The sequence below is a fragment of the Hippocampus comes genome, unplaced genomic scaffold (genome assembly GCF_001891065.2).
Source record: "Hippocampus comes isolate QL1 unplaced genomic scaffold, H_comes_QL1_v1.1 scaffold261, whole genome shotgun sequence".
NCBI classification, from domain to species: domain Eukaryota; kingdom Metazoa; phylum Chordata; class Actinopteri; order Syngnathiformes; family Syngnathidae; genus Hippocampus; species Hippocampus comes.
In genome coordinates, this window is record NW_017805824.1 from 4,634,910 (window position 1) to 4,645,818 (window position 10,909).

At 37.7% G+C, this 10,909-nt stretch overlaps 1 protein-coding gene across 2 annotated transcripts in view; it reads right to left on the reverse strand.

The window, feature by feature from the left end:
- cdkl5 (cyclin dependent kinase like 5) overlaps positions 1-9,381 on the reverse strand; it is a 36,628-nt gene extending 27,247 nt beyond the window's left edge. The window contains exon 1 of one of the 2 annotated variants that reach the window (XM_019886756.1): positions 9,058-9,381. The gene's annotated coding sequence lies outside the window, so the exon portion shown is untranslated. Of the gene's footprint in view, positions 1-8,896 lie in introns of both variants that reach the window. The other variant, XM_019886755.1, reaches the window with a different exon arrangement.
- Between the last annotated feature and the right edge of the window lie 1,528 nt (positions 9,382-10,909).

Genomic DNA, 10,909 nt, shown 5'->3' on the forward strand with positions numbered 1-10,909 from the left:
TGTCGAAAAGCGTCCTCAGCTCAGCGTCCAGTAAGAATTCCGGCGATTCTCGACTTCAATTGAAAGATATTAGCTCGCCAGTAGGTGACCGTTGTGTGTTAGGCGTGCGTTTGAGTTTGTCTCCGGCTGCTGAGAGCAGCGATGGAATGGTTAGTTAGTCAGGAGGTGATCGTTCGGGCAACATTCAGCCCAGCCAGTGTCACGCATGGCAAAATACACGGTTAACATACACATGTTCACCCTATTGAGACCAGTTGTTATGGTGGAAACTTTGGCCGCTTTGCGGGACGGGAAAATATCATCAGATCGGAATGAAATTTTGCACAGAACCTTGTCCCATAGTATCGACAAGAATTCCGACCCGGCCCGACGAATCCGACAAACTTTTTTTTTTGCCATGAAAATGTGGACCACCCTAATATATATATATACCCACACACACACACACACACACACACACACACACACACACACACACACACACACACACACACACACACAGTATCTGCACTCCTACTTAAGTGTGAGTACTTCAGGCAGCAGGACACAACTGTCTTGTTTGAAGAAAACGAGGCAAAGTCTGATACAAACTGTTGCAAGCTAAACAGGAACAAATCTCATTGTAAATGGAACACAGACTGTTGCGAAATGAAGAGTGAAGTGCTCCCTGGTTGGCCAAGTTAACGTGTCTCTTTCAGAATGTAAAGATTTTCATTGGTTGTCAGCACTGAGCAAATTGACTTTGCATTTCTCCAAAAGCTGAAGCGTTTTTTCTCTGTTAGTGTTGGCTTCAGCTGCCTCAACGAAGGGTACTAAAGCTTCATTGGTAGAAACTGTATTTGAAAACAATTGAGTGTTTATTGTTTAATGATTTCAAGACAGTTTCTTTTACAGGTTTTGTTTTATATAGAAAAATAATGAGTGTGATGAATTCTCATGATCATGCCAGTTGTCTTTTTTTTTCAAATGCCAGTTCTCGAAGGGATCAGTTCAAGTTCCACTTCTTTGTGTAATTCCCTACATAAAGAATGTCACATCCTTGCTCCAGATGGTGGTTAACTAGGACATGAAAATGTACAGAGATGCAGCATTTCCTTGAGGACATCTATAAATCATGGGTGACTTTAGGATGTCTTCCGCACACTGAACCTTCCCTGTCCCTTTCAATCTCATCAGGCTGAGGCACAAGGGGTGGCAATTAGGATATTAGAATTACTTACCTAATTTCTACATCCATTTTTTGGTGAAATCACTATATCAGGTATTTTTAAGTGATTGTCTTTTATGGTGTGCCTTCAGGCCTTCTCTGCGGACTGAAACATCAAAAGTACTGACCTGCATTTAAAACATTGTATTCATTTGTAAAATATTTTACAATTTTGTTTCCAGCAGTCTTTTGTCTTCATTCCACCTTGCGCATCTCAAAGTTATTTGTGGGTTATTGTTATTATTTTCTTTTTGCTATATCGGTGTACACTTCCCAAGGCCATCAGCCGCAGGATTGCAGGCCCCATACATTTGAAAGAATGAGAATTTTTTTTTCTTTTTTTAGGAATCTGAAACATACAGATTTCAGATTCAGTATAGGAGGGCCTGCATGAATCCTTTCGGGTAGGTCAGCACTTTTCCGTCCTCTGATTGGTTCACAGCCATTCGTGTGGTATTCATTCCATGAAGCGGACACCTTTACGTGACTGAAAATTGTTTTTCAAGGTTGTTTTTTCGAAAAAGAAAAGAAAACCTGAACATTGTGAGGCTAAGTCAAAGAACGCTTGCAGCTGGCTTGCTTGGCGGTAAAGGATTTATTTGCCCCTTTCACAGTAGCCACATAACTATGTCGGTCTACAAGTGATCACTGCTACTAGCAAAAGACAATGGAGTTTGTCTACAATTTACATGCATTTTTGCTGAGTACGATGTATTTTATTTAAAGCTTTATATTCTTATGACGTGTTATTAGATAATGATTGTGCAATGTTGTAATGGAAGTTAAACAGTTGAACTACTTTCATCACCAGGCACTCTGGCTGCTGGTTTCCCAGAGTTACTAGCCACTCAGCATTTTGACCAGAGAGAATTTCATATGCAATTTAAATTTGTTTTGGGTGGGGAGATGGTGTAGATGCAATGTCATTCACAGCAAGAACAAGAGGCAGGGATGGTGCATAACTACTAAGTTGCAGTCAGGAGAAAATATTTGCAGTTTGTATGAGTTGCTGCTCCATGTTAAAGTAGCAATTCTTTGAAGCTTTCTACTAACAACATCGATGCTAGCTTTGTTAGCCTATCTATGGTGCTTCACATTGTAAATTAGCATTACGTAAGCGGAAAAAATTATATGCTTTGATTCAATTTGGATGTTTAAATCCACAATAGTCCTATAATAATGTCGTCTTATTCACATTTCCTCCAAGTGATGTTATACGAAAGTCCCCCAAAGCTTGACAGCCAGAATGAGAACAGGGGCTAAGTTATACTCTGTAAAGTGTGTCTTAATAAGATGAAATGTGTTAAAAAGATGTGGGAGCTGTTGGCCTTGAACTATTTAAAGACCTTGTAAAGGGACAAAAAAAATGTCTTGTAAATTTGACACAACACAGAGAAAATTATTGCTCACAAGCCTGCCAAATTTAAATGAATTAAAAATTTGCAAAGATTAAAAAAAATTAAAAAAAAAAAAACAATTTAAAACAAGGCTCCAAAATCGTGTGTCTTTGTTATGTGGGAACCCACACACAACAACACCGTACAAGGCGCCTACGTATTGGATGACCCCAAGCTCCTTAGCTCGCAAGCCAGGGAACGGAATAAACAGTTCATTTTTCCTTTAAGTGTCTCTGTTGTGTGGATCTTCATATGGCTCATGGAGCGAGGTTGTGGAGTACTAGATGGACCCAACGCCTGTCCGCCAGTCAGCCAGTCCGTGAGTCCACTCGCGGCTAATAGCTCGGTCCGGTTATGCCATGCATGGCACAACACATCAAGAAAGATACATTTTTTGGAAGTTGTAGGCAGCTAACTGCACATTTTAGTGGTAGAAATGTCGCAAGGTTTTATTTAGGTCATTTGCGATTATAACGGATGCCCACCGATGGAATCAGGGTGCTCAATACTGACAAACAGGGACGCTGCAAAGCATAGTCTAATTGTGCGTCTGGGAGGAGTTTTCTTTTTGGGGCATTTTCTAGACGTGTAGAGGTGGAAGAGGGTGTTTGCGGTGGTGTGCGACATTGTGGGAATGTAGCCAGCTCCTGGCCAACCAAAGTGGGTCCCAGCTCATTCCTTCTAAATTCAACGCAGAGAGTGGCATGTGGTCTACATAGTGGAAGGACTCGCTAAGTCCATGCAGGAGATCAGTGCATGCAAAGTGAATTTACAGTATAATGGGAAAAAAATGCTAACTTTTTAGGTACCAGTAGTCTAAAATCTAAATTAGACTTACCCCGGCACTAAATTGATGATACACCAGTTTTTATGCTGAGCGCAGTCTAATTTCTGTCACCAAATTGTCAGGAAACATCGGGGGCTCACCAGTTGGAATTTACAGCGTACACAGCTGGAGTGTTGATGTGCATTCAGGGCTGGAGTGCACAGCGAGGTGTAACATGGTCTAAAACAACGTAAACTAGACTTGCTCTGGCACGATAATAAAGATGCACCCGAACATAGGACCCTATGTCGTAACAATTCAGTAATAAGTTGTTCTCAGTCTTTGCTTTGGTTTTAAGCATTCATCTTCAAAAAAAGTCCATATATTTAGAAACAAATCATGAAAATTACTTTACAGGGTAGCCTATATGTTATTTCATAAATTTATTTAAGTTAGTTTAAAAATTAGTGTGTGGGCTATTGTATTGTTTTTAATGTTCCCTCTATATTGCAGATTGCGTTTGACACATTTCAGTCAACCATAACCTCCTTATATGACAAGCATTTCCCAGCAATTAAGATCACCAGAAAGTACAATAACCAAAGTAAGCCATGGATAACAAAAGGTATAGAAAATGCATGTAAAAAGAAAAACAATCTATACAAATCGTTTCTAAAATCCAGAACCAAAGAAGCTGAAACAAAATACAAGACTTTTGTTTAGATAAATTAGTAAACATTATAAGAACCAGCAAGAGAGACCATTTTCATACATTATTGGAGCAAAATAAAAGCAACACTCAAGAAATATGGAAAATCTTAAATCAGGTAATTAGAAATCGCTCTAGTAAAGTCGATTATCCGGAGTACTTTATGAAAGATAAAAATACCATTATTGAGGATACTGCACAAATAGCAAAGGAATTTAATGAATATTTTGTTAATATTGGCAGCAACTTAGCAAAACAAATTCCTGATCCAATAAATTGTTTTGAAATAGATAAATACATAGAAAAAAATTCTTCCACAATGTTTCTTACTGCAGTGAATCAAAATGAAATATTAAATATTGTAAAAACATATAAAAGTAAAAAATCAACTGACTGTTTTAATATTGATATGACAATAGTAAAACAGATCATAGAAATTGTAGTGCGACCTTTTACATACATATGCAACTTGTCATTTCAAGCAGGTATTTTTCCATCAAAAATGAAAATAGCTAAAGTCATTCCAATTTTTAAAAGTGGAGAAAAAAAATTATTCACAAATTATAGACCAATATCACTGCTACCACAATTTTCAAAAATATTAGAAAAATTATTCTCTCACAGACTTGACAACTTTATAAACAAACACGGGCTGTTAAGTGAAAATCAATATGGCTTCAGAGAAAAACGTACAACCTTAATGGCAGTAATGGAGTTTGTGAAAGCAATAGCTACTGATATAGACAATAAAGAATTCACTGTTGGGATTTTTCTCGATCTAAAAAAAGCTTTCGATACAATAGATCATACTATATTATTGAATAAATTAGAGAGATATGGTATCAGAGGCATAGCATATAAATGGATTGAAAGTTATTTAGAAAATAGATATCAGTATGTGCAATTCAACAACCAAAAATCCAACTCACTGAAGATTACCCATGGAGTGCCACAGGGATCAGTGCTTGGACCAAAATTATTCATTCTATATATAAATGACATCTGTAGTGTTACAAAACAATTCAAATGTGTCCTATTCGCTGATGACACAACCTTCTACTGCTGTGGAAAAAATATGGAACAACTCCTGAAAACTGTGGAAAATGAATTAACCAAATTAAAAAACTGGTTCGACAGAAATAAACTATCTTTAAATTTAACAAAAACTAAGTTAGTTATTTTTGGTACGAGACCTATTAAAGACCAAGTTAAAATAAAGATAAATTCAATTGAAATAGAAAGAGTTTATGAAAATAAGTTTCTTGGACTAGTAATAGACACCAAACTATCCTGGAAGCCACATATTGATAATGTTAAAAGGAAAATATCCAAAACCATCGGGATACTCCATAAAACTAAGGATGTGTTGAATATGAGTTCCTTGTACACATTATATTACTCATTATTACTCCCATATATGACCTACTGTGTGGAAATATGGGGTAACGCCTGTAAATCAAACACACTCCCTGTCTTAAAACTACAGAAAAAAGCAATCAGAATAATCAATTGGTCTAAATATATCGAACCCACAAATCCACTATTCATCAAATCAAATACAATGAAATTCTATGACCTGGTTGACTTCAAAATTGCCCAATTAATGTATAAAGCACATAACAATCTCCTTTGTCAAAATATCCAGAAGCTTTTTGAAATCAGAGATAGTTGTTATAATCTAAGAGGTATTAATCAATACAAAAAATCCAGAACAAGAACAAACATCAAGCAAAGGTGTGTATCAGTAATAGGAGTTAATCTGTGGAATAAGCTTGAGATGGATCTGAAAATGAGTAAATCGTTGGACGAGTTCAAAAACAAATTCAAAAGATTAGTACAAAAAAACTACATAAAACAAAGTTAAGAAGATAAATTTTATATACTGGTACTTATAAAATATAGTAATACTATGGTTTGTTCTTGTTCTGGATTTTGAACAACTTATTGAATGTATTCAAGAAATGTGGTATATATAATGAATATGAGTCATTTGATATAAAAAGTAGAAAGAATAATGATACATATATACAAACCGAAAGGTGTATCAATAGATAAGCATAGTACACAAAAGGGTAAAAGTATTTGATGAAATTTAGATTTCTTCTTTTCTTTGGTATTGGAAATGATCAATATACATTATTGCTCAAAAAGGGGTAGGACTAGATAAGTTCTATACTTCTTCCTACTCCTTTGAACATATAACTGTGATGATGTTTGTATTACTTACTTTTATTTTCCTTTCATAATTTTTGTTTGCATTTTGTCATGTTATTGTATGTTTTATATATGTTCAATAAACAAACAAACAAACAAACAAACAAACAAACAAACAGATTTTCACCTCTTTTCGGTGTATCTTGAGCATATTCCCCCATATATCATCAAGTTGTTTGCCATTAACAGTTACATTTTCACTGTGCCTTGAAGATCAATTCTCCTGACAAAGTAATAACTGATTAGTCCAAAAGGTCAATGTCACCCGTATACATAAATTGAGCTGACAAGAAAACAAACGCACTGACACTACCCATGAGCCAGAGCCGCATGCTTTGTTTTGGACTAGAACAAGAACTCAAGAATGCATGATACTATACAATGTTTCAGCATTAGCATGATGAACCCGGGCGCCAGTTGCCCAGCTGTAGTAGTCTGGAGCTTTTTTCCTCATCAAGGGTGCTCGAGAAAGTCATTCATTCACACGGAAACAGCAGCTGTGCCGAGTTGCCCCTCAGTGTCTCGCTCAAGGGCACTTGGGTGCATGAAGAGCAGGAAGTGACTCATCCATACGTATTACAAGACCACACACCACACCTCCTGAGTCACAGACACCTATATTGCATATTGCTACAATACCTAACAATATACACACATACACACACATATATATATATATATATATGTGTGTGTGTATATAAAGAGAGCGAGAGAGAGAGCGAGAGAGAGAGAGAGAGAGAGAGAGAGAGAGAGAGAGAGAGAGAGATATTTGCACTAGTACTATGATGAGCTGTGTTTTTGTTGACTTTGTTTATATTACATTTTAGTTTTGGTTCATGTTATGTCATGTTGTCCTCTGTCCTTTCTCCATGTCTAATGGCTAGGTTTTCATCTCCACCTGTTCTCGCTTGTCAGCACTGTTCTTTGTGTCATCAAATCAGCTCCCTCCAGCCACTCTTGTCCTGTTCAGATGTGCCTCGTTGTCTCATCGGTTTGTGCTCACAAAAGTGCTCACACTTGGTACTTAAATCTACAGATACATGTGTAGAAAAAGAATTGGTTAAAGCAGAGGTACTAATTCAACTTCTGTAAGTAGTAAGATGGTACAGTAAAATTTTGTATGATTCTATTTATTCATTTATTTACATCCAAAGTCATGCGCTGGAGACATATTGTCATGTTACATAAGGTCACTATGCAATGCAATGCAACGCAACAGGGACATTTTCCACAGAAACCTCACAATATGTATTTGATGTTAATCTGACCTTATCACTACAGCCAACGAACTATAAAAGCAATAGACAACATGTTTTTTTTTTCTTTTACCAAGGCAGCGCATGCAAAAATTATAAAATTTTTGCCACAAAATACATTCTCAAAGTTATTCATCAATTTAAAGTAATGGTACTAAATTTGGTTTAATTATTATTTGATTAATAGGGTGTATCTCCTACTTGCATTGTCTTTCTTGTTCGTTAGTTAGTTTGTTTGTTTGTTTGTTTGTTTTTGGGGTGGGTGATATTCATACACCTGGCTTGGCTCCCTCTAAAAATCACCAAAAAAATCCACTTAGAATAATAGAATAATATGTTTTTCAGATGAGATTTGAAAAGTGTGGGGGGGTTTTGACTGAAGAAATTTGTGACAAAACATTCAAGGTGACAGCACAAAACAGTTTTGGATTGGGGGACAGCTTGCTTCCCTGAATCTGTCGCTTTGTCATCATGTCTGTGCTGTCCTTGGTTTTTTGTTTTGTTTTGTTTTGTTTTTTGACAACCCCTTTTTATAGGATTATAAAGTACAAATCTTTGTTTTCAAATCTAGGTGGTAAAAGTAATAAGTCATCCGTAAAATAATTACTCAAGCAAAGTATAGGTACCTGAAAAATCTACTTGAGTACAGTAACTGATTATTTGTTACTTCCCAATAACAGCTATGTATCCAACACTTGATCATCATCTCCAAAAAACACACTTTTAATGATGATGTGGCTCATGCGCCTGTGTGGGCGTCTTCCTATGCAGTGCACTCTCCACTCTGCCACATATCCTTCCAGGAGAAGCGATTGAGGCCATCGAATGATATGCTCCTGCCACTGAACAGTATGAGCCCATTAAACAAACCTTTTCAAAAAAAGCTGAGCAGCTCTATAGGTGGAGAAACATCCTCGTGACAGTCCTGATTTGTGTGCGTCTTGCATACCCAGAAATCAAGAATGACTTTGATACCGTAGATGTAACAAACACGCCTCCCGCGGTTATGCGTGAGAGAGATAAGAAATGTGATGAAGAGACGATGTACGGGATGTTGCACGGACACCGCTGCACAGTTTAACTGCGTTGCAGAGCGCGCCACCATTCCAGCACTGTGCACGCTTCTCCCTCAGCCTACTCAGCAACCGGTGCATACATTATATTCCGAGTATGTCCACGACAACGTTGCGCCGACAAAGACGCGCGAATCACTCAGCATTCTCAAAGCCTTCAACGAGCCATCACTAAGATGCAAAAAAGCCATCCGAGACGATGCTTTGTGTGCGTCTGTGTGTGCGCGCGTGTGCGTGTATGTATGTATGTATGTATGTATGTGTGTGTGTTTACCTTACAGATGTGAGGTGAGGTTGCTCAAGCAGGCGTCATGAACACTGGAGAGGATGAGATTGGAAAATGAAGAGCCGTGTGTGTGTGAGAGAGTGAGGAGACAGAGGGGAGAAAAAGCCCAATCAGGCCTATGCGTCGTGACATGATGAAAAATCACTCACTCAATGGACGGAGGTGAGAGCGAATCCTCGGTCAATAAAACGCCGATGACGGGGCGTAAATTGCATGTGACACTTCTTCCCAAGCTCCGCGTTCACTGCCTGGGTATCATCAGCTGGTTCGAGCTGCAAGTAGGTCTTAAAAAAATTGTCAGTCCGATGAGCGACGCCGCTGTGAACCAATCGAAAACTCGCAGCATCGCATTCAGCATCCAACATCATGAGCCGAGAAGATGACATACAAACTTCGGATTGGAATCGAACATTTTAAGGATTAGTCCGTGAACGCACGTTTCGCCTTTTCTGAATGTTGTGTTCAAATCATGCGGCAGCCTGTCCTCGCTCTGCACCCACTGCCCACCCCACCCCGCATGAAGGCAGTAAAACCACCGTGCATGTGGCCCTTCTGCACTGAAAAAAGTCATTTGTAAAGGTTACATAGTGTTAAGTTGTAGTGTAAATGTAAAAGAAAATGGCTGGTAAAAGTAGAAGTGTTGAGTCACTTCCTTTCCATCAGTAAAAAGGAAACAAAAAAGTGCAGACTCAGAAATGTACAGTATTTAAGTATAAAGGCAGATGTGGTAAAAGTACTCACACTCAGTACTTAAGTAAAATATAGATACAGTACTTGTGTGAAAAAATGTATTTATGTAAGAATCAGTAAAAAAAAGTACATTCTTTGGAATGTATTTAAGCACAAAAGATGAGGTAGCAAAAGTACTCACACACTGCGTTTTAGTAGAAGTGCAGGTACATGTGCAAAAAGGCTTTGCTAAAAGTGGAACTGATTAAACTTCTTTATAATTCAAAAAAGTACAGGCTCTGAAATGCACCGTATTATAAATAAAAAAGCAAAAACTCTGTACTGAGGTAGCACTACAGATAGATACAATTGCAAAAAAATAAAAATAACAGTCTGGTAAAAATAGAATCACTGATAGAAAGTAAGTAAAAGTTAATAAAAACGTATAGAATGACAGGTATGTAAGTATGAAAGCTGAAGTGGAACAAGTACACCCATTGTACTGAAGTAGAATTACAGACAATTATAAAACAAGTGTGATGAAAGTACAAGTACTGATTCGGGTACAACACACTCCAGCATTCAAATTAAATCTCAGATGTCTCAAAAATTCCACAAGAGCTATCAGATTTTTTTTCTGTTATAAACTAAAGATATAGATATACTGCATGTTGGGGTATTTTTCAGACATCTGAGTTTCAATTTAGATTTTTACGTTTCTGATGGTCAAAAATAATGTCAGTGTTTGAAAATAAAATTTACATTTAGACGGTACAGTTATAGATTATAGTTGACCCCACTTCGATTCACAGCTCGGCACTCATGGATTCAGCCATTTGAGAATTTCTGTTTTTTTTTTTTCATTATTTTTAGGAGGCTGGGTCGCATTCACCATTCTGGGGTTGTAAAATGTTTTGTATGCATTTATTATGAGCGTCAATAACACGGATTTTCCAGCGTTTCCGGTGTGCTGTGCAAAGGGTCGACAAGGCTATCCCACTGAAAAAATGATGTCATCAGTCCACTGAGATGCTAGTGAGGTGCTGAAACAACCGTCCTTATTCTCGTGCAGTCAAAAATCTGGAAGCGACACATACATTGTTTTTGTTTTCATGTCACATCTGGGTTATCAAAAACCAAGGCGTAACAAAATTTGCATTTGGAGCGAGTGAATTTAATTATTTTGCCATCTCTCTCTCTCTTTCTCTATCTCACTCACACACGCGCACACACACACGCACACACACACACACACACACACGCACACACGCACACACGCACACACACACACACACTCGTGTGTTGCTATGGACGTGCCTGCGTGTGTGGGCG